Genomic DNA, 23389 nt, shown 5'->3' on the forward strand with positions numbered 1-23389 from the left:
TATTGATAACTATGAGTTATTTCTTACTATGCTTTATCTGTGCTGCTCTTAACTCCAATTGGTCAGTCAGTTAGGGTCACGATATTATGGCTCACCTAAGGAGGCTTCTCTTCCTTCTCCTGTACCTTCTTCTTCCTTGTCATCATTCTCCACCGACCCCAAGCTCGAGAAACCTAAACCTCACCTTTTTGCCCAGCTATTGGCTGTTGGCATCTTTATTTACCAATCAGAAATATGATCCAGGTCTTGGGGGCCCACACTTAGCATTACAATAAACCATGAGGCCAAACCTCAACACCCCTCACCCCCACTATACTCATCCCTGCCTTTGTATCACAACTTGTCAAAGTGCAGAAAAGAAGTGTCTGCAGAGTGCTCAGCTGCAAAGGGGCCCATGCCTATTGCATCTTCCCCACAGGGTTCAGTCTCCACTGCAGAAGAGCAGGTGGAAAAAATTTTAAGAGCCAGAGGTTGGAGAGGAGCGCAGTGAAGAAGTGTGGTTGGACATGACATAACCTCTGAACTCATGTACTCCCCAGCAGCTGTGGCTGCCTGCTCAAGACCAAACCAGGAGCAAACCAGTCAGCATTCTAGCATGGGAAGGGATTCATGAGCCCTCATCCTTAGTTGAGAACTGCAGACAGTATGTGACAGGGCAAGGCAGTGCAGAGGGTCCTCCATCTTGTATTCTTGCTAAGGCCATTTCAGATTTAACTAGAATCTGATCTCCTTCATAGAGAATCCCATGGGAAATTACCCAACTCTATTCTAAGAACCAAAGGTCAGGATGTCCTAGCTAACTTATCTTAGCTTCTGTTAAAACCACTTGTTTCAAACTGCTTACTTCAGCAAAGCCCCCTGCAGCTAGCTGCCTAGTGAGATGCCAGGATGTGGTTTCTGCCTTTAAAAACCCTGGTGTTCTGGATGGGTGAGGTGGGGGCACATTCAGGTCCTGAAACACTTGGGCGTCATCTCAGACAGATGGAATAAAAATTTTTGAACTTGCGTTGGTGGTTCAGTGGTAGAATTCTCGCCTGCCACGTGGGAGGCCCGGGTTTGATTCCCAGCCAATGCAATCTTTTGCCAGGCATGGTGGTGCACGCCTTTAATCCCAGCACTTGGGAGGCAGAAGCAGGCAGATTTCTGAGTTCGAGGCCAGCCTGGTCTACAGAGTGAGCTCCAGGACAGCCAGGGCTATACAGAGAAAAACCAAAAAAAAAAAAAAAAAAAAAAAGTGGATGGTTTCTGTTGGGAGTGAGAGCCTGTTTCCTTTAAGGATGTGACTCTTGGCAGGTCGTCACACTCTAGTTCATTATCTCAGATCCAGAAGTATGTGGACGTAAAGGGGGGATGGGTCTAGGAGGAGTTAGGGGAAGAAGATGGGTGTGGATGCAATCAAAGTACATTGTATGAAAATTTCAAAGAATAAATAAAAATATTTTAAAAAGCAGCCTGCCTTACTGCAGGAAAATAGTACCAGAGGATATGTTAGGTAAAATAAACACACAAAAAAAGATTATCTTCTCTCAGATGAGGAAGATTTTCAAACTAGAAATGAACTTAGAATTCTGAGTCCTAGAGGTTGGGTGGACAAGAGGAGGCTGGATTTGAGTATGCACTGTATGCATGTGTTGAACTACTACACAGAATCCTGCTAACATGTATAACTAATACATCTAAATAAAAATACGACACAATAAAAGGAAGTAGAAAACACATATGGCAAAGCCATACTCAAAGTAAGGCCCTCGGATAACTGACAAGATTGTGAGGGCTGCACATTTTGACCAAAGATAAATATTCAGTAGGCTTTCTGGACTCAACCTGGAAATGGTACGTCTGACAGCTTTAAACAGAGCAAGAAAGCCGCACTCCTGGATTCATCCCAGCCAGTAAGGAAAGGCAGATGCTCAGCACAAATATTTTAGCAAGTTATAGAGACAGCGAGGAAGGAAAAGGTCAGACTGAAAAGAGTGCTTTGTCAGGCAAAACACGTGGTCAGGGAGAGTCACAGATGATGTACTGCTGGTCGAATGGGAGCTATATCCTAGACAACTATAGCCCAACTTGCCACACAGATGGTAAGCAAGGGGGAAGTAGGGCAGTTAAGAGGAAACTGAGGTAGTTTCAAGAGAATGATAATACTCAGGAAACGAGGAAAACTGCCCATCAGCTAGAACTAGTACTCATGGAAATGTGCATGAGAAGCACCTTTGTGCACTGTGTGCTGCTCGAAGCTCTTGCCTCCTACCAGAGCATTCCCCTGGAAGAACTGATGCTAAGAGAAGTCTCCAGGTGTATGCAGACAGAGGTGTACAGGAAGGTGGATCTGGGTTTGCTGTTTTTCACACTAAGAAGGAAACTGAAACAAAAGGTGTTAATATTATTAAGAACTGCCTGGTTAATTCACAGAATGTTGTTAACGTGAACATTACAAAGTAATTAAAACTCATATCGATTTATAATCACTGAACTATATATAACATTCTCATACATACTTCTAAGTGAAAAAAAAAACCAGTATTTAAAGTACTGTGTAGGAAATAACTTTGTTAAATAATCTTGTTAAACAAATTAGTACACATATATGTACTTATGGTTTAAAAAATTCTGAAAGGTTGTACTAAAAAAATGTTTGTAGTAGTTATAACTAATTGGATAGATTACAGGTCTATGAAAATATATCTGTTTATCTTGGTAGTTTGGGTTTTTTTCATTCAGAATGTTATTAGCCTAATAATATAAATTGATTTAACATTTGAAGGGGAGATTGGGGAGACTGACAAGTGATTTTTTTTTTCTTTTCACCTTCCATTCTCAGAGACCTCATATTTAGTGACCCTCTGCTCCTGAAGGTGCCGAGAGCAGTATGAATCACAGAACCTCCTCTGTCCCAGGCCTTTCTCCTGGGAATCTGGAATTGGGGCACTGACAGGCAGGGCTGGATGATGAATGGTTGAACTGAGAGGTCATGTGGAGCAGGACCTGGAATTGGCATCGTGATAACTCAAAGCCCTCCCGCTACTGAAGTCTGAAGAGTAGAGGCTCAGAGCATGCTGGGAAGGGAGGTGGGGGTAGGGTGCGCAAAGGCGAATTCTCAAGAGGAGCAGAATAGCCAAGGAAGACTGAGGAGAACGGAGGGACGGGAGGCACGGCCTCTTTACTGCATGCCTTCAACTCCTCTTCCCAGCCTTATTTCAATTGCAGCTTTTAGAACATCTATAAAATTGCACTTTATTTTCACAGCAGATTGAAGTGTTTCTGTTTACAGAGAGCTTTCACAGTGACTGGTATAAACCCAGGAAGAATCTGTAGGGTGGGGACACAAGTGTAGACTGCATGAATGCTGCCAGTAACCCACTACTACGCTCAGCCTCCAGTATGTCCAGTAGTATCTTAGTCTCTTCCTGTGATGACTAGAAAATACCTTAGGTCATTTATGAGAAATGAGAATGTATTTCTTATAGTTCTGGAGGCTGGGAAGTAAAAAACATCATGGTGCAGATGATAAGGTACCCGACAAAAGCAAAACGGAACAGAAAGGCAGACAGATTTGATCTCAATAGGCTGAGATTGCTTTATTGGAACAGTGAGGGGCCACAACTTTTCTGTAGGATGAAAGTCGAGCCCATTTAAAGGGTCTGAGGGGCATGTTTACTTATACACATACATACACACATACACGCACGCACGCACTCACACACACACACACACACACACACACATGCACGCACGCACGCACGCACACACACACGCACGGACAAATACAGCTGTAACAGGGAGTTATAACTATTCTGTTGTGGTTTGAACAAAAGCAGCATTGTTTCTGATGACCTGGCATGTTGTTTCTGCTGGTGGAGTAGACTGGGCAGCCTGGGGCCAACCAGTTCTTTATGGTTAGAGGCTATTGCCCAATACAGTCTGGCTCAATACCTCGTGATCTTAGTCTGTTACCCAATGCTGGGAAGAATTTCAAGATGGCACTTTGTTGCTGCATATTTTCACATGGTAGAAAGCAGGAGGGAACGGGATACATTTTCTTCCATTATGTGGACATTAAGGCCATCTATGATGGTGGAACCCTCATGGTCCAACTGCTTCCTTCTGTTACTCTTGTACTGGAGATTAAGTTTCAGCGTGAATTCTGGGAAGACAGAAACTCTCAAGCCAGAGCAGAAGACACACTGGACACAGAAAACTGGGGATGGAAATTTCAGTTTAGGAACTGGTAGAACAAAATTAGAGAAATGAAATGTTTCTCCAAAGCAAATGAAACTCCTGACTCATACCTACCTCCAACTGTATTCTTGTGGATTTCTGTAAAGACTCTTCAAGGTGAGGAATTTTACAATGCAGTTCTCCGACTCAGTATTCTGAATTCTGCTGTGCAGAACTTTGCCTAATGTGCTTGACAACCTTGGCGGAAAAAAGGGATTATATAAATGCATCATCAATATAATAATATAAATTGAATTAGAGTGTTCATTCTGTTCTGCTGGGTTCCTTTCTAGAGCTGACTCTCTGCAGTGACTCTTGTTAGCTCTCTCCTTACAGAGAACTTACTGTTCTGGTTTTGCCTTTGTCATGTGGCCCATTTGGTAGTTTCTATCCTTCTTCATTTTCAAGTCAAGCAACCTATCCTATTCTGATTTGAAGTTTAGAGTTATGACATTTGCATTTAGCTCCCCTTGGTCTTCTGGGAGTGAGCTGTAAGTGCACTTTGAGGACCAAAGATGCCAGTTTGCCTACTTGATTGCTGACAAGGTCAAATAGTGGCTCAACAAATTAGGATGCTGACATTTTTTTCCCTAACAAGCTCCTAGTTGCCTTTTAACACCATAAAGATATCTGGGTTATAATTCTGAAAAATATAACTTTCCTGAATTATGGCATTAGTATCTAGTATATTAGTGAAAGATTTAGCATGTTTGATTAATCTCCTAGTGTTTTTATGCCATTATGCTATGTTAGTGTAGCTTTCCTCCCTCCCAGGTGACTTGGCTATCTTCCATGGTGACCAACTATGTTGTTGGCCCCTGACATTTCTTTTATGCCCAATCAAGTGCTGAAGTCTTTTCTTTGTAAAACTTAAACCTTTTCTGAATTTTAAGTGTTTATATGATTTATTTCTAGTCATGTCCAGTTTCCTGAGTCTATTGAGTAGGCAGGACTTCCCTGTTGAATAGGAGAAGAGAGGAATCAGGAGAGAGTGAGGTTTTTTTTGGGACAGGGATAGCGTGAGGACAAGATGTAGTTACTAGTGTCTCCCAGTTTCAATGGAGGATCTGTCAGGATTTGTCATTAGAGGATTAGATTTAATAAGGCTTGCAAGATTAGGATTTAGTTGTTGGGCCCAACGATTGAGTTACTTTTGTTTCTGAACTAAGTTTGTATTAGGTTTTCCTTCATGCTGTGTCTCATCTGGGTTCAAGAGAGAAAGGTATGATGGCAAAGCATGGATTTGCCTGATGTGTACCATGAAGGGCATGAGGATTTTGAAACATGGTAACTACCTACCAGTAGGAACTTATCAAGCTGGGTGGAGAGATTTTAGAGCTCTGAGTCAGAGAGTCTCCACGAGATAAGAACAGGCTGGCTATTCTCACCAATGCATAGCTGGTCAGCCCACCAGGGCAGAGAGTAGTTGGGCCTAGAGCATGAACTAGCTGTACTCCTTTTTTAATATTTTCCACAACACTATGGGACTTTGTTCTCAGCATGAATGATTAGACCAGATCTGAACATCTGGCTGAAGACAGTCTATAAGCTAGCTATAATGCTCAAGCAGAACAATGAAGATTAAAGTGTCATGAATCGGGATTCCTGAGAAGAAATCTAGTAAACAAAGGCAGTGAAAATATCAGGTAGATGGTTTGTGAGAGACAGAGATTGTGAGGAAATAGAAATCACAAGTCAAAATGAGCGTGCAGAAGGCAAGTGGTACAGTTATTCATAGGAATGGGACATGCAGAAGGTAAGACAAACAATGTAATTTGTGATTCCAGAAGAGTTCTTCTGGACCTCTGGGGAGGGGTTGGATGACAAGATGATGGACCTAGAGAACTGCTTTGGGTCCCAAGCAGGAACACCAGCTCTTGAGCAATGTGACTTCCTAGAAGGCTCAAGACTTCAGGTATTCCCAAGTTCCATAGATATTTCTTCATGTCCATCTTTAAATTATATATCGTATCCTTTAAAATGACATAAAAGAACTTAAATAGGATGTCTGCTTTGTGTCCATCTAAGTTAGCAAGAGTTGTAAGATGCAAATGACCTAGCTCTGGCTACTCAACTTTGATCTATACAGCACAGGGAAGCTCTAAAAACTGTTTTGTAGAAGTTTTGCCTTCACCTTCAGCATTCAGAGTTGTCTATAAGACAGCTAATTAATACAACAAAGGCTATATCAAAAATAATGTATCCCATTTGCAAAACATTTCTCTTATCAATTTTCTGCCTCTTCCATTGAGCTCTTCTGTTAACTGGCTTCACACAAAGTTAGTGATTCTGTTTGATGTCATCTGTTGCATGTAGCTTTAGCTACCTCACCTAAGCTCTGGGCCGACAGTGATACCACCCATGCCCAGAAAATATTGGATCCACAGATGAAAAACACAGACATACAGTTACTCAATTTCAACTTGCCTTATTGCTCAATTATCTACCTCTGCTAGCATATGCTTCCTAGCACTCCCAGATCAGCACCTAAATCTGCCCTCAACTTCAGTTGCTCAGCGACCTCAGTCCCAGCTCAACTTCTCCAACCTCCTGCCTGAAGAAGCAGCCTATGGTCATTCTGGCTGAGATCTGACATGGCTGGTTGGCTTTTCTCCCTCTGAAGCAGGGTGAAAACTCCTTCCTTCTTTCCTTGCATCTATTAGCCTACCTGTGGGGACCCAGAAGTCCCAGCTATTCCTTCCATCCAGCAGTTAGCCAATGGGATCTTTAAGGATAGATCAAGAACCAACTGGGGACCAGGACCTTAGCATCAACACCACCCCTACATCAACAAGGTTAGGACTGTGGTCTCCCATTGATCTTCTCTTCTGATGAGTCACTAGTATTTATAATAAGCAGAGGTAATGTTCTATGACATTTACATATACTAATTCATTTCATTTTCATAACAGTCTATCTAAAGAAATTATCCTTGTTTTTGTAGGGAACACTGAAGCTTGAGAGGTCAAACCATTGACATGTAGCTATTAGGGTTGTATTTGAATTGTAATCTGCTTGATATTAGAGATGTAGACCTAGGGACAATTCTCTCTGATATCCTTCATCCCCACGGCCAACTCTTTCATGTCTTCTTATGATTGTTCCTGAGGCAAGCTCCAGATGACTGTTTACCCAAACCCTTCTTCATTTGTGTGTTCAGCATCCCTGTCAACATATATCTAGTAAACATGCTTGTGGGATGAAGATTTGTGAAGGTTAGTGTGAATAGTACTTCACTTGATGCCGTACAATACTGCTTGTGATATCTGTTTCCTCAAAAACAATCCTTCTAGACTAGATTTCCTCTATATGTGGATTTGAACCTCTGAATATCATTTCTTCCAAGGGAGTGATTCACTTTCCCTATTTGCCAATGTATAGTTCTGTTCTTACCCTCCAGACAGCAACGTTCTGCAAGCAGTGGAGCAGTGAGGGCACTGCAGGGATAGCTAACCCCTTCATAGGCCACTCTCATGGCTGACAGGTGGTGGCTACATCTATTGTCCAGTGGGCATGACTTCCTGCTCACCCACATTCTGTGGCATCTAGCTGCCTTGCCCCAGCTTCATGGTTGTCCATGATGCCTGGCAGATGCTATGGTAAAATTTTCAGTGCATCTGAGGGCCTCCATAATTTAAAAAAAAAAAACATTTCTTCAAGAAATTCTGAAATTCATATTACTCTGATTTCTTGCTAGAGAGGGCAGATTCCTTTTTTCAAGCCCCTAATATATATTTATTATGTGAGCAGAGGGAAAAGGGCTAACCTCTAATTATAATTTTCTCTATGATGATCTCAAATCATCCAGTAATATAATAAGTGCTTCATCTTCCCAGAAAGCTCTGGGAGCACCTACACACCTTGCGCAGTACCTGCTGAGGGAAACAGCCTCATTGCATGGCTGACTGCCATTGTGAGTTGGATTCTCAGGAGCTGCTCTATCTTGTCTTTGTTGGATAGGTCCATGTAATACAGAAAGTGTCAGCTATGTTTTCTTATGCCTCCCTTGCAGCTAGTGCAGATATGACAACTGACTCAATATTGACTCATGAAATGCTAAGAGATGGATGCTGAGGGCTTTGGGGACAGCCTTCTCTAAAGCCTTGCTGTTTTCATTTTGGGGTGTGATTTTTTTTTCCTGAAAATGGCCTGTGAAATTGCTGCAGCCTTCTGAGCTTACAAGAGCAATGTCACAGTATGAATACTAAAGCACAAAAAAGAAAATCACCTGAATTTAAGTTCCGTCTTACCAACCTTGAAAACACCCTGCCTTGAATCCCTATACAGCAGTAATAGATGTACATCATGTATAGATATACATAATGTATGTATAATAGTATCATGTATACATTATATATAAAATGATAGCAAAAACATTAGTACTAACAGTATCACCATACACCTCTACAGAGGCTATTTATAAGTCAGATACTTATTTATATTTATTATGCAAGATTATGAAGTCCTGAGTTGGTTAAGCCATATCTTACTGGTAGCTGCAAACATCCTAACTAAGACAGTCTGGTCCTTGGTCTTTCTAAGGGTTCTATGGCAGCCCCTTGGGGAAGCACTGTCTAAATCACTCAATCTACTGCATATGTCATGCTCAGTGTTCAGCACGTCCCTTTCCTACCGTATCCATAGACATATCAGAACTATTTTTTTCTTTCATTACTACTGAGTGCTTCACATGTTCTACTGGTAGTTACAACTGATATCAGTTAATGCATTGCTAGCTACAGTTTTATTTTTACATATGAATCTTGTAATAACCATTAACAAAAGCTGAAAAGTGCTCCAGATGGAAAAGGAGCAGTTTCTTCTGAAGCCAAGCAGTCAGGTTTCTGTGCTTCTATTTTCTAGCTCCTCTTGATAACTCATAGCTTGAAGAGTGAGGAGAGAACCAGGGCAGAAGCTGTACGTGGACTGACAAGCCTTTCAGCATTAGACTTGGTTACAACATGGATAGCTTCCTGATAGATAGGTGAGTCCTAGGGCAAGTTGCTACCTTTGTCTGCGAGACGGAGTTCCCAGTAGCATTTCCCTCTCAACTTCCACAGGATAAACCCCTTACTAAATAAAATGTGCATTTCTATCTTGTAAAAATTTTTTATTCGATTTTTAAAAGAATTTATTTATTTATGTAGTTACCTAGATATGGGTATTTTTCTACAAGTACACCAGAAGACAGATGACGTCAGAGTTTTGTGAGCTGCCATGTTGGTTCTGGGAATTGAACTCAGGACCTTTGAAAGAGCAATGGGTGCTTTTAACTACTGAGCCAACTCTCCAGGCCACTCTTCTGGTTTCTATCTTGTATGAACAGAGTGGTTGGTAAGAGATGTTAATTTTCTCGTGTGTGTGTGTGTGTGTGTGTGTGTGTGTGTGTGTGTGTGTGTGTGTGTACCACAGAGCCTATACTAAAATGACCTAGGGGAACCATCTAATTTGAATATAAGTACCCTGTAGCAGAGTAAAGCTTGAGCTTAAATGAAAACTCTAATATTCAGCTCTGTTCACTGTCTAAAGGGTTCCTTTAAAGAGCTTAATAAAGAGGATCAGTGGGATTCTTGGGTATTAAACGCGTCTTCCAATGCAATATTTAAACGACATAAGTATAACATAGCAAGCCCTTGGATTAATCTTCACTTAAACTACCCATGAGCTCAAGAGGCAAAGAAAAAATACCCTTGGAAAATTGTGTAGATTTTTATTGAGACCCCGTGTCAAATACAAGAAATTGCTAGGTGCTTGATTACTAAGCCCCATGCAGGCTGGTGTTGCTGCTTCTGAATTATTCCAGGTTAACAGGACTTCCCACTGGGAACCAAAGCTTTATTCCTTTATTTACCCCTTTCCAGGTTTTGAAGCTGTAATCTCTGGCTGGGTTTGTATCTTGGGGGTCAACTGAATGTCTGGGGGCAATTGTGTTCTCTGTAGGGGTTTCCATTGCCAGGGATTCAGATCTTCTCCATGCAATAATGTGTTCTCTATTTAATAATGTCTCTTCTGTGAGCCTTCACGGTTTATTTTTAACAACTGGTACTAAACCCCGGTGTTGTTTGCCTGCATCAGAGTGTGGGCAGTTAGAAGCACATAGCCAATTTAGAACACAGAGCATTTATCTGGTGTCAGTCATTAAGGGAAGCAGCTGTCACTTCCTTCTTCAGTGCTGCATGACCAAGGCCATTTTAGGTTGTTTGACTTTGGGCATGCAATGTTTCTTTTCACTACTTAATTTTGCTCTTGAAGAATTTCTTTAAAAAATTATAGCATTGTGTTTTGTGTTTCAAAAAAGACTAACTTGTGCATGCATGCATGGTTATGTGCATGTGCGAGAGAGAGAGAGGAGAGAGAGAGAAAGAGAGAGAGAGAGAGAGAGAGAGAGAGAGAGAGAGAGAGAGAGAGAGAGAGAGAGAGAGAGAGAGAGAGAGAGAGAGAGAGAGAAGGAATTTTCAAATTACATCAATGGACTTCAAAGAGCTGATGAAGTAGCTGATTTCTGTAAGGTTTGATTAGATAGGTACATGGGTTTTCCATTTGTCCTAAAATATCTTCTTCACTTACAGCTTTGATGTATTCCTTTGAGTTCACACTGCCTTTCCCTAGCAGCCTTTTTTAAAAGGCAAATCAGGGGCTGAGATGATTGTTCAGAATGGTAGCAACTTACAGAAAGGGATGTAAGTGAGCCTGGAGCACCCTCTCCTAGCAGCTGCACACACCTGGAGAAGCGCTACAGCAACCACTGACGGCTGGCCTTCTTGTGCAGCCACCTACATACAGTCCACCTTCTCAGAAACATGGAGACACTTGAGCCTTCCTCCAGGTCTGTGTTCTTCTACATAGGCGATACTAGTTCTTTCTTCAAATTTCTTAGTTTTGATGGAGAGTTAACAACCAAATGAATGCCGGGAGGTGGTGGCACATGCCTTTAATCCCAGCACTTGGGAGGCAGAGGCAGGCGGATTTCTGAGTTCGAGGCCAGCATGGCCTACAAAGTGAGTTCCAGGACAGCCAGGGCTACACAGAGAAACCCTGTCTCAAACAAACAAACAAACAAACAAAAACAATTGATCATTTTTTGATGCCAGTTCTTTGCCTGGTTTTGCAGGAGTTGGGTCTCAAGTTTAAGAGCCCGCAAAAACCCTTATTGGCAATGAGCGTTTGTTCAGAGGTATAGGAGGGACAAGGAAGGAAGAGAGGTTAGTATTCACAAACACATCACAAAGAGAGAAGTCAGTTTACTGAGAGGAACATTCTGGGAAAGACTTTGCTGAAATGCGAAATTCAAAATGAACAAAAGACAATAGAATATTGGTAAGAGAAAAAGTGCTAGAATACGTGTTCCAGACAGAAGGGACAGGATACATTAAGGCCCCCAAAGGTTGGTCTTGTTTGAGGAACTGTAATCTTTGTGATATTCCCTAGAGTTTTGGTTCAGCAGAATGCCATGCTAGGTACCAAAGCTTAAGAGGTATGCTGATCACAAGCCATTCAGTTTTATATTGAAGGTAAAGTGAAGCACCCTTTGAGTTCGTTGTGTACGAGTGTGTGCACGTTTGTGTGTTTGTGTGTGTGAATGTTTCTCTCTCCTTAAAGAGAAAAGGTAACAGGGTCAGATCACTGTACTTTGGAGAACTCAGCAAGGCAGTGTATATCGGTAGTAAGCTAAGGGCAATTGCAAAGTGCTGGAGGGTGGGTCTTTATCGTTTTCATGTACATAAATGCCTTATGTGCTTGGGACATAAACGCTAGATGCGTTGAAACTTAAACACAGGCTAGCAGTGTTCATATTGGCTTTTTAAAAATTAAGTAGAAGTAAATGTAAAGACTCATATTTACTAGCTCTGTCTGTTACAATCATAAAAATTGAGCAAACCAATTGACTTTTGCCTTGGCATTTAGAAATCCATGGCAGAGAATTCTGGTTTGCCCCAAATTTCAAAATTTACAGAATTTCTTGGGAGTATGTGTGATAAAGAAATAAATACTTCTCAGATATATTGAGTTTGTAGAGCAAATATATATTCAAATAACCATTTAACATGTATCCATTTATCATTTTCCCTTCCTTCCTTCTTCCTCCTTCCTCCCTTCCTTCCCTCATGACAAATAATGATTCCAATAAATTTTCTGAATACAGGGCAAATGTATCAAACTCAATGTCATTCACGTGTGTCTTGGTTGAGGGACTTCGTCTTCTGTCCTAAGTGGCCATTCATGTTTTCACTGGATATGACAGAAATACAAGCCCTTAACTTTATCATTTGCTTACCCTAGTCATCTCTTGGGTTCTGCTTGTAAAGTTGTTTTTGAAGAATGAGCTAATATCCACTCAAGCGAAGCATTCACGTGCTTCTGTTCCCTTTATACGCAGAGAATCTCCCAAGATCAGGGCTCATTCTCAGATGCAGCCTATTGCATATGGAGGCATCCATGATGGTCTCTTTACTTCAGCCCACAGGAGGATGGGGCACTCACAGCATGGCCCACTGGCACTCTTACAGCCTTTGCTGGAGACAGTGACATTCATCCTCCTATTCAAGAGCCTTTTATTTCCAACATTCATGGCCTAGTTAAAGGATAGCTTAATACCTTGGCATAAGTGTAGAACCTCAGGTCCATACGATGCTTGAGAATAATTATAATACATATTTAATATTCATCAGTCCTCTTTTTTTTTCTGATTGCTGTTACTGAGTGCTATAGGCTGGGTAGATAATAAAGGCTAGAGGTTCGCCTTAACTCTTAGTTTTTGGACCTGGACAGTCAGCCCTAAGAGGATGTTGATGGCCCTTACTTGGCATTGGGGGAGAGCATTATTGCTAAATACAGTGTGAGACAGAGGAACTATCTAGACAGAGTTTGCTTTTATAACAAAGTCACTTAGCCATAAAGCCATCCGCCTGCTGGTCGTTTGTGGTCAGACACCTTTCAAAGTTTCCTGCCTCCAAATACTGTCAGCATTTAACTTTGGAGATTATGTTTCCAACATATGGATTCTGGGTGACACCTAAAATACAGTATGATAATTCTGTCAATAGAAAATAGAGATTAGGTAGGAGTATTGGTAGAAGAAACAACTTCTAACCTATTTGTGAAAATTACAATATTTTATTGAGATTTTAAAATGAGATTTAAAGAGAGCACATAGGAAGAAGAAATAGTTAAAAAAAAATCTATTATTCCTCAATATTCCTGTAGGTCAAATAAAACTCCAATCAAAATACAGTTATGGTACTTGAGGACGTTATTTCTTAATTCTAAAGTGAATGAGGAAGACCTTTTCAAGGAGTTGCTAATGAGATTATAGAGACCAGAGGGTAGCTCTGTGCCATATGGAGCTTGGCAAGCTAGCTGAGCAGATACTCGTGAGCATTTGTCTTTAGGAACATTGATTTTGAGCCTTGACTCTGCCATGTGTAACTGTGGGACTTGGCCAAGGTTCTTATATTTTCTAGGTCTTTGTGTTCTTGTATGTGTAATGGGGCTTGTAATAATAGCAACCATTTTGTATTTGTACAGACTGAGGCACTTAGCAACATGCTTAGCACTTAACACTCAATAAATGTTAGTTATTATTAGTTTTAATTGATAACAAAATTGCTTAAAAAATATTTTTAAAAGACATAAAAATTTAGATAACTGGATCATAAACTACTGTCCATGAATCACATATCTACATCTCTTCATATAGCGAATTTATAACAAAGGAATACATCACAGATAGATATAGAGGCTATATCTGCAACCATTTATGCAAGTATATATGAATAGAGATTTTCACACATATGCAATAGACATTTATATACACATGCATATAATAAAGGGAATTATTACTAAGAAAGAAAAACCACACTATTCATATATATAAACCATATATATTAATATATAAACCATAATAAAACTTACATACACAATAGTGTCAACTTTAAAAGATTAAGACTTAGCACTGTATTCAATGGAGATGGAAAGACAACTACCAATAATAGGCTAATTTAAAAGAAACAGCAAAGAGCACACAACTCTTAGTTGATCTGTAACCCTACTCACTAGGAAGTATTTTGTTTAGAATTCCCACAGAATAAGCTGCTGCTGCTGCTGCTGCTGCTGCTGCTGCTGCTGCTCTTCCTCCTCCTCCTCCTCCTCCTCCTCCTCCTCCTCCTCCTCCTTCTTCTTTTTCTTCTTTTTGCCTGCCTGCCTGCCTGTCAACATCAAATGCAGACTCTGGAGAAAAGGTTAATCACACCAAGCCTTTAAGGGGGGGAACACTCTAAAATCTGACTGCAAGTATTTGGGTAGAGTTGTAAATATGTACTTGGTTTTGAGTTAAATTTAAGGTTATTTTAATTATAAAAGCATTAATGACAGCAGGAAACTTAATGAAATCGTGGAGCATGAAATCAGTGTTATCATTTTAATGCATAACAGAATATGACAAACTGTAAGGTTCTTGTTCTCTTTCATGTCGATTACAATTTCCTTCTATTAGTTTCTACAAATAGAAAATTACATATAAAATTGAGTTTAACCAAATCTCTGTTAAAAATCAGGCAATCTGATTTGGTATTATATAACCACACTGAAATTTCATTTAATTTAGAAAGGGCTTCTCCCAGTGCCTTGAATACTAACTACTTTTCTCCCAACACATATGTAGCTCTGGGTTTGACAGTGGAATAATCCTGCCACTGAACAATAGATCAAGATTTCAACAGCAAGAATGAAGGAAGATGAAATGGAGGGAGAGCTCTACTCAGCTTCTAGGGGAGAATTTAAAAGCACATCCTGAACCCATCTGAAATATTCACCATTTCTTATTATCTTGGGAAAAGAATTCTTTCTGAGATGTTGAAGATTCAGGTGTCTGGCCTGACTGTCTCGCCATGGGTCTCCACGAAGAATAAAAGGTCCTAGAGAATGTGTCCTATATGCTTCAGATCTTCTTACTGAGTTGGTATTCAGCTGTCCTTTGTAAGTTTGTAACCTTCCTTTTTCACACAGATGAGAAGTGATTAGGAATTAATTATTTTAACAAGAGTTTATTTGAGAAAGAAAGTACAAGTGTATAAGTTAAGAGAGAGAGATGACCAATGTGGGGAAGATATAAAATAACAGATAGACGAGGAGAGGCTCAATGTTATTGTTCTTTGCTATGTGCGTACTATACTTTTTACAAAATTTAATATTTTCAAGGCAATTGGCTGCATGCTGTCAGTTGATAGTACCATTACTGGAAATAATCTGAAAATCTTAAACAGCAAAATTCTAGGTTATTAGCTTAGTGAAAAGTTCTCAGTTATTGCACACAGAAAGATAAGATCAGAAGGATATAATAGAATTCTCATTGCCTAGTTCATTGTGACTCGTCCTACTGTTAGAGCTGTGGATTTGAATCTGGAAGACACCTGCTGAAGTTTCCAGGGTCTCATGTCCCAGGACAATGCATTAGACCAGGGCCACATGGCTATAAATAGAAGTATCACCAGTTTCTTAAGAAAAAAAAGGAGAGTACTTCTGAGACTAGAGGTGGGCTAAGAGCCGAAAGAAGGCTCAAAAGGCTGCAGGCCGTGCACGAGGCTATAAATGTTTATAGGTCGTTTACACAGCACTTGTGCCTGTCAAGTGTGCTTGTCTGTGGCGTTGCTGGTGCATGCTGTTCCGTACCTGTAGCCCAGATAGGGAAGGGTTTCTACTTTCTGCCAACTGTTTTCTTTTACATTTACTTGTTCATTTTGAAGTTGCTATCTCTGGTCCCTGTTCTGCTGCACACTGTTTCCGAAGTGGACAGTATTCCTAACCATGAAATTTTTAGGAAAACTCCAATGGGAGCCTAAGCTACTGATCACATTTTGATTGGTCATGATGTTTGTTGAATCTCTAGCACCAGTAGGCACTGACTCGCTTACTCATTTAGTCAAAACGTCTCTCTGAGCATCTAGAATTATATTTCACAGCAGCCCATGTTCTTTCTGCCTTTAGCTAGCTCTGTGCAGAGGGATATGGCAAAGCGCTCCATCCCCTGACTCCAGATTCCTTAAGGAGATTATTTCAAAGGCTGGGGAGCAATGAAGAATAATAAGTAGCACAGACTAGAAAGTTAGAATAGGAAGCCATTGGTATCAAGCTCAGCTTTACTTTCTGATAACGACTTTGGACACCTCCTTTGTGAAATAGAGGCCAAATATCTGTCCTCCTGGGTTGCTTTTCAGGCCCGAGTAAGGTAATAAATGTGAACATACTTGGTATGCTTCACACAGCTGTGGCAGAATTATGACAGTAATATAGGTTATTTATTATAGGTCATGGGTTTGTGCTTGTGAGCAAGGAGTTGCCATTACTTTGAAAATATTTTTAGTTCTTCTACAGAGTGATGTTTACAGCTGCATCCAAAACACAGGAGCACAGGACTGTGTTTATTCCACTTCTGGGCATGCCATTAGGCATCTTTTAGAGACAGCGCAATTTAGCTAGGCTCTGAGTGCAGATGCCAAATTGCTGTGCCAACCCCATGGGCGGAACAGTTTCTCCTCACTTTCCAGACCACTGTCTGAACGAATTTCTTATTTGTCCTCAGTTTGCCATGCTGGGATTTTCCCAGATAACCAACTGAAGTCAGAATGTGACATTAGCATCTAGGTCGTTTAAGGCATCTTGGAGGAAGTCTGTACAGAAAATTTTAAATAAGCTTAAGATTTTAAGCTCCCGTGATAATGGACAACGGCTCAGTGGGACTCTATTAAGAGACTAGACTGAGGTAAAGTGGCTTCTTTGGGGTTCTCTGACAGGTTGAGAGCATTCATTTTGAGGAGGAACAAGATGATATTTCCTGAGGGGAAACTACTGCATAGCCATGAACCATCTATGGAATCCTGGGGACCCCATCTCCATTTAATTCAACAATGTTGAAAAAAATTTTTGGTTCAACCCTGCAGGAGTTCGAAAGCATTCCTCAAAGGCTCTGGAAGGTTGCATAGCCCAGAGGGAGTTGAAAACTAAATTGAATTCTTTAGCTTTACAATTTCTTTCCCCAGCTGGAGCTTACACCTTACATTATTTAACACACTTTGGAGTACTAGCCTCTTTCCTCCTCTTAAGTCCCAGATAAGCCATAACTAATACTTAAAGAATTATGGATTCACAGAATAGACAGCCTAAAATAAACATAAAGATGCTTGCAATTCTCATGGAAAATAACAACTGTCTATTCCAAGGACTATAAATACGCCCCTAGACCAGAGTTCTAAATCTTTTTCAGGGGAAGCCAGGCTGTTAAGCAAGTTAATTATACTGTCCTATGCGTCAGAGAGAAGGTCATGCGACGCTTTCAAATGCCTATCACAGTTCTTTGCATTATAAAAATTGCACTCTCATCAGAGTAACAATCAAGCTATCCCTCTTTTGGTCACCACTTCATTTAATGTGTTCAGAAGCTGCAGCTCACATTCCATAGCCTGGTGAAGTTCAAAAATACAGAAAAGGAGGAACAGATGGGTGTCCAGGCAACCTACTTCCCCCACAAGAAGGGCTAGGGCTTTTGTAGTAGAAAGGTCTGGAGGTGTAACTGAAGATGTAGAAAGAGTTGTCACAAATGAACTGGTGTTAGAGGCAGGCTCCACCAGCAGCTTGAGTCAAGAAGAAATTACTGAACAGAGTATTTCAGCAAGGGAGTGATACCACCACCTCCATCACTGGCCTATGCTGGTATTTCCCAGTCCATGTCCACACCTTGTGTTTTACATTTTTTTTTTTTTATTCTGTGCCTATGGGTGTTTTGCTTGCATATATGTCTATGCACTATGTGTGTGAAGTATTGCCCAAGTTCAGAAGAGAGTGTTTGATCCTCTGGGACTGGAGTTAAATATGGTTGGGTCCTTTGGAAGAGAAGCCAGTGCTCTTAACTGCTGAGCCATCTTCTCAGAACCCTCCCCTGTCCCCCAAGCTATCAAGAGAGGCACTTATCCCCACTAATACTATAGTGTGAGTGACCAGACCAGGGAGGCTGTATGGAAAAGGTTTAAGGAATGGGAAGAATCCTTAAATCAAACTGTAAATTGTTACAGGATTTAGTCTAAGTAGGAGAATGTATCAGATTTTGTTGCTTTGATCAATTTAAGATGTGTGTATGTGTATGTGTGTGTGTGTGGGGGTTAAGTCACACTTTCAGAGGGTCCATGCCACTGTTGTGAGGTTGGCATGGTGGGGAGGAGGTAGACAGGGAGTTAGGAGGCAGGAAGGGACACTACTATGCCATTAAAGACCATCACCTTCGTAACCAACACCCTCCCACCTTAGTAACCGGCATCCTCCAGTAACCACCGGCATCCTCCGGTAACCACCAGCATCCCCTAGTAACTACTATCTTCCAGCTAGCTCTAGTTTCCTAAAGTTTTCACATTTTCCCCAAGCAGGAGGACTACCAGATGGGGACCAAACATTCAAGACATGAGCAAGTGGAGGATATCAAATATTTAATTCCTGGCATGGAAGATGGGTCGATCCCTGGCAGAACTATAATTTCATTCTTTGTTTGTCAAGTCCCAAGAGCGTGTCCTTGTCAGACAAGTGGCAGATTAGATTAGGAGAGAAAGGTCAGGGCACAGTCTTGTTCCTATTTACTTAAAAAAATAGCCACTTCCCAGCCTGTTTCCCCACTTCCAGCCCTCTTGAGTTCTATTTACTAGCTCACCTTCCTTCCACTGTCATTTCCAGTCTCTTCTGTATTTTATTCTTGGCCTCTCTGACCATATGGCCAATTTGGTCCTGAGACAGCCCTGCCATTCTCAGTATGGAATGGAGTGAACTGGTTGTCTGGGAGATCTGGCTGTCTAATAGTAACTCCAAATGAGAGGACTGGAGTGAGGACGCCTCTCTGAGGGGAGGAGCTGAGGGAAAGTGAAGGGAGATCTCTGTAGCATGGACAGGCCCTCTGCTTGGGCTGAGGAAGGCTTCCTGCATCTTCTGTCCTGTCCTGCAGAAGGAAGGGACATGAGTGGCATTTGTGGGGTACTGACTTGATTTAAGAAAGGGTTGGCTTCTTTGTTTTGTTTGTTTTATTAGATATTTTATTTACATCTCAAATGTTACCCCCTTTCCTGGTTTCCCCTCTGAAAAAAATTCTATTCCCTCCCTCCTCCCCCTACTCACCAATCCATCCTCTCCTGCTTCCTAGCCCTGGCATTCCCGTACACTGGGTCATCAAGCCTTCACAGGACAAAGGGCCTCTCCTCCTATTGATGACTGACTAGGCTATCCTCTGCTACGTATGCAGTTGGAGCCATCAGTCCCACCGTGTGTACTCTTTGGTTGTTGGTTTAGTCCCTGGGAGTTCTGGGGGTACTGGTTAGTTCATATTGTTGTTCCTCCTATGGGGTGCAAACCCTGTCAGCTCCTTGGGTCCTTTCTCTAGCTCCTTCATTGGGGACCCTATACTCAGTCCAATGGATGGCTGTGAGCCTCCACTTCTGTATTAGTCAGATATTGTCAGAGCCTCTCAGGAGACAGCTATATAAGGCTCCTGCCAGCCAGCACTTAGTGGCATCCAAAATAGTGTCTGGGTTTGGTGATTATATATGGGAAGAATCCCCAGGTGGGGCAGTCTTTGGATTGTCCTTTAAGGGAGGGTTGTTAACTATCTTTTTTAAAATATAGAGAAGATGGCTCAGTGAAGAAAAGTACTTGCTGCTCTAGCCTGATGACTTGATGTGGATCCACAGAACACACCATGGAAGGAAACCAATACCAAAAGTTGTTCTGGAATCTCTACATGCTTACCATGTTATATGTGCCAAGGCTTATAACAAATACAAGCACACCCACCCCCCGCCACACCCACCCCCCACCCCCCAATAATAATAAGATTAATTAAAATAGTGTAATAGTAAGAGAAGGGATTGACATTTCTAGAGGAATATTATAAAAAAATAAAGGAGAAAATAATTTGCAATGCACAATAACTATTTTTTAAGGGTTGTAAAACCCTCCTTTTTTGAATTAAATCACATACTAAACTAATACAAGCTAAACACCCTTGGCTAAAAGCAGCCCAAGGACGCCTCTCTCTGCAACCTGCTGAAGCCTTTCAGGAGACTCCCAGTCTTTGTGGAAACAGTTTAACCCTTGGTAGGAGGTTTTCAGTTTGCAAAGCATCCTTCTACATTGAATCTTAACAAAAACTCACCCCCACCACCACTACCATCACCCACCCCCACCACCACCACTACCATCACCTACCCCCACCACCACCACCACCACCACCTTACAGCTAATGAAGTCAAGCCAAGACTGCAGAGGGCAGTGTCCCACTCATTCTGGTCCCAAGAAGAATCTCAATAGTTATCTGGCCAAGAGAAGGGGCCACAGCTGGGTTGGAGTCTCCTAAGAGGCACTTGCAGTCTGATATGAAGCCCAGCTCTCCCAGTCTCCAGCAGGACTGTGAATAAGTCCTATAAGTATTCAGTTTTTAGAACATAAAGCCGAAGACTGGGGTGGGGAGTTTCTGTGTTTCGTATCTTCTATTTGAGCCAAGGGGATCCTTGTATGTCTGACTGTTTTTTCCCATCACATGTATAAGTAATCTTTTTTTTATAAAGATTTATTTATTATATGTAAGTATACTGTAGCTGTCTTCAGACACACCAGAAGAGGGCATCAGATCTCATTATGGATGGTTGTGAGCCACCATGTGGTTGCTGGGATTTGAACTGGGGACCTTCGGAAGAACAGTCAGTTCTCTTAACCGCTGAGTCATCTCTCCAGCCCATAAGTAATCTTAAAGTGACTGTCCCAGGGTCTGGAATAAAGGAATCAGCCAGAAGTATCAAAAAAGGAGTCTAATGAAGAATTAGGAGATGAAGCAGCATTTAAAGTAGTTGAGAAAAGAGAAGCAAACGTACAATGGAAAGCATCAAGTTGACTTTGTTAAACAATACTGCTGGCCTTGTCTAAACTCCAGTGCCATTTAAAAAGAGCCATAGTCCCACCTGTCACCAAACTCCAGGTTTGCAGAGCAGATGCCTGTAAATGGAGTCTGTTGTTGAAGAAATGTCCCTGTCTCTTGCTTTTCTTTTATATTGAGAATCTCCCCTATTCCTCCTCCCTCAAACTTCCTCTTCCACAGCTTCCTATGGATTTGCTCCTTGTTCTTTGATTGGTGCACTCAGCTTGCCAGCTCCTCTGATCCCTCCCCTTCTTCTTGGATTTCTTTCCCATCTGCCTGTAATCTACTCACACAGGTACTTCACCTTTTCTGACCATTTTACGACTCTCTTCAATGATGAAAGGGGAAAAAAGGGGCTACAAGGAAATTGCAGTTTGCATACCTGATTCTCTGTATTCTCTAGTACCTATTATTGTTATTGGGAACATCATTATTCTGTTTTTATTTTCATTTCCTACAGATGACAGTATGTTTTAAAATATTCAAAAATAAAGATTATACTTTTAATACATGACAAAACGTGGTCTGTATAAAGAAAACGTCTGGCAGAAAGTGGCTTTAGAAAGAACCAAGAAGTTATGAGATAAATGTCTGCTCCCCAGGCTCTTCACTGAGATGGGCAGCACGAATCAGGTCTGGGAAGATGAACCTAACGTTGCAGCACTCTGCATTAGCATTGAACACTCCTTGGCTGGCCTTGTGGACTCTGGACTTCTGCCTTTCTCCCTAGGACATTTCTAGTGGCACTGGAGATTAATTTATGGATATGTGTAGCCTCTTACCTGTCTTCACTATTGAGTCAAATGATCAGAAATCCATTGAACTCGAGGTCGTCTTGCACTTTGATTAGATGGCCAGGATTTTACCTTGCATTTTAATTAGATGATGGCTGTTTTACCATAATGTAGAGTCCAACTAGCTCATGTTTTAACAGATAAGTTTCAACAAATTACAATCACATAACAGATCGAAGCCCCAAGAAGGCCAATCTCACATCTTTCCACATTCAAAATGAGGCAAACACCCGCCTGTAGCCACTTAGACAAGGCCTCTACTTTCCTTCTGTTTTCATCCTGGAGACTCTCCTATCCCTGCTGCCAGGTGGAGCTCAGGACGCCTGGTTCTGAAAGCTGCCTAGTTCCTGAATCCTTCCTTTTCTTTCTGGCCACTGACTTACTGATGACTTACTATCAAGCACTATATGTTTGTAGGAAAACCCTGACCATCACCAGCCCCACAATCTGGTCCACCCGCCCTGGCTATTAGCTTGCTAGTGGCACCAGTGTTTGAGAATTCCCCTTCATGCTATTCTACATATATTCTATCTGCAAGGTTCCCTTGACTTTGTCTCCTACTTTTTTGTATTAAGTAAATTGTCTCAGCAATTTTTTTTATAGAAAAGGACAGAGTTTAGTGATTCTGTTTTTCAGTTTATCTTTCATTTTCTGGATAATTCCTGGAATTCTGGAATACGGTTTTTAATGATTCTCCATCGTACATGTTACTCTTTGCTTCTCACTGTTGCACAATGTTGAAGTCTCATGAATGTAACTGACATGGCTTTCTAGCCTCATTCCCTCTCCTAGGCTGCCTTACTCCCTGCACATACCAATCTGTTTTGTTGATGAGCTAGCTCCACTAAAACCCTCTTCAATCCTTGAACCTACTTTAAATTGCCAGCATTTATGCTTGAGAGCAAACTATTTCCTTTACTTCAATATTCGTCACTTTTCTGCTGCTTAAGTGAAACACCACAACCTAAAGCAATTTATGAAAGAGTTTTCTGCGGTTTAAAGTTGCAGAGGGATAAGAGTCCATTCTGGTGGTGGAAGAGTACACAGTAGCAAGAGGTGCTTAGAGGAACAGAAAGCTGAGAGATCACAGAAAGAGCAAACAGGAAATGGGGCGAGGCCTCCTCACAGAGGCCTCTGTAGACTAAATTATTACTTTCTGTATATATTAATGCTGGAAATGAATATGGTGACAACTTAACCATAGCCCTTCCAACATATTCCTTAACCAACTTTTTCACAAATAACCCCACAGAGACCTTCTAATATTTCAAAGCCTTAGGCCTTAGCTGGGCAGGCTCTCAACTAGTTCATCTAAGTTAACCCAACCAGCTAGCCTCATCTAGCCACGAGGCTGGCTGTACCTTCCAGACCCTTCCAGCTCCTCTCATATCTCCTGGCAAAAAGCTTTCCTCCTTCTTCCCAGAGTTCTTTTCTCCAT

The 23389-nt window shown here is 41.4% G+C and overlaps 1 long non-coding RNA gene and 1 other non-coding gene across 2 annotated transcripts in view; both read left to right on the forward strand.

The window, feature by feature from the left end:
* The first annotated feature begins 1004 nt into the window (after positions 1 to 1004).
* Positions 1005 to 1075, forward strand: Trnag-gcc. The gene has a single exon. It is a non-coding gene; the product is annotated as a tRNA-Gly (tRNA).
* Positions 1076 to 1721: 646 nt separating this feature from the next.
* Positions 1722 to 23389, forward strand: part of LOC116082363 — a 78811-nt gene continuing 57143 nt past the window's right edge. Inside the window, exons 1-2 of the long non-coding RNA XR_004115264.1 lie at positions 1722 to 1892; positions 6006 to 6133. This is a non-coding gene — a long non-coding RNA (uncharacterized LOC116082363). The remainder of the gene's footprint in view (positions 1893 to 6005; positions 6134 to 23389) is intronic.

This window comes from Mastomys coucha, unplaced genomic scaffold (assembly GCF_008632895.1).
Source record: "Mastomys coucha isolate ucsf_1 unplaced genomic scaffold, UCSF_Mcou_1 pScaffold7, whole genome shotgun sequence".
In the NCBI taxonomy this organism is placed as follows: Eukaryota; Metazoa; Chordata; class Mammalia; order Rodentia; family Muridae; genus Mastomys; species Mastomys coucha.